The sequence below is a fragment of the Pinus tabuliformis genome, chromosome 9, assembly GCF_031772625.1.
Source record: "Pinus tabuliformis cultivar Carrire ecotype Pingquan chromosome 9, CPIR1, whole genome shotgun sequence".
In the NCBI taxonomy this organism is placed as follows: domain Eukaryota; kingdom Viridiplantae; phylum Streptophyta; class Pinopsida; order Pinales; family Pinaceae; genus Pinus; species Pinus tabuliformis.
The window spans coordinates 603,734,285-603,735,612 of NC_142307.1; positions in this window are offsets into that span (position 1 = coordinate 603,734,285).

Genomic DNA, 1,328 nt, shown 5'->3' on the forward strand with positions numbered 1-1,328 from the left:
CTCACATAGCCGACAGAACTACCATTCTGTGCGCAAAGAGCCAAGACCACAAATTACCCAGTTGAATGCAAGCGCCAATCGCTCAGGCAGAGTAGCCCCTGACCGGCGCGCACGTTAGTTGCAGCGCAACCTCATACACAGGCAGCATAAGCATTACTAGAAGAAACCCTCAACACCAAGAAATGAAGAGCAGAAATGACCAAGCGATAATAGGAGGGAAGGTTTTGGCGAGAACGAGGAGCGGGAAACGCAAACCAAGGCGCCAGTACAGAGTAATAACTGCAGTCGTAATTGCCACCTTACCAAAATCCAGAAATATCCAAGGTCAAGTCACAAACCACAATTTAATCCACAGTTTAATCATTGTTTAAATCATTTAATTAGTGATTAACATAACAGTGTGTTAAGTCCAATCTTTATTGTGTGGAACCGTGTGGAGTGTTGGGCTGGTCCCATCATAGTGGTATCAGAGCAAGATTTGTAATTGGCTGGAGAAATAATATTTTGCAATTTTCTCACTTTGTAAAATGTGAAAATGGCATAATGACTTTCGACTTTTTCATAGATTGACAGTGAATACCAATGATATTTTCTCGTTTTAATCTTTAAAATTTGAATCCGGTTTCATTCATGATGATAAGCCTCCATTCTTCAAAGTAAAAATGAAGTAATAACTTTAGACTTCTGCATAGATTGAAAGCAAATATTAATGATGTTTTGTTGTTTTAATCTTTAAAATTTTATCCTTTAATTTAAAGTGTTTCATTGTGGGTGATAAACCTACCTTCTTGAAATTGTTTTTACTTTTTTATAATTTCATTATTTTAAAATTTTTATGGACCCTATTGCCATTACTATTGCTATATATATATATATATATATATATATATATATATATATATATTATTTGATTTAAGGTATTTCATGGTGGGTGATAAACGTACATTCATGAAATTGTTTTTATTTTAGTATAATTTTTCATTATTTTAAAAATATTTATGGTTATCTTAGAATATGTATCTCTTATATTGTTGTTATAATTTTATTTATAAAATATGGAAAAACAAAATTGAAATATTGATTTTTTCTTTTATTATTATAAAATTTGGAAATACTTATTATAACACTATTTTTAAATATATATATATATATATATATATATATATATATATATATATATATATATATATATATATATATATATATATAATTTAATTGTAATATTAATAATAATTATTATTAGTTGTTAATTAATATATAATGATGCACATTGATTCATTATTTCTATTTAAAGAAAATAACATATTCTTGTGATAGTGAATACAAAT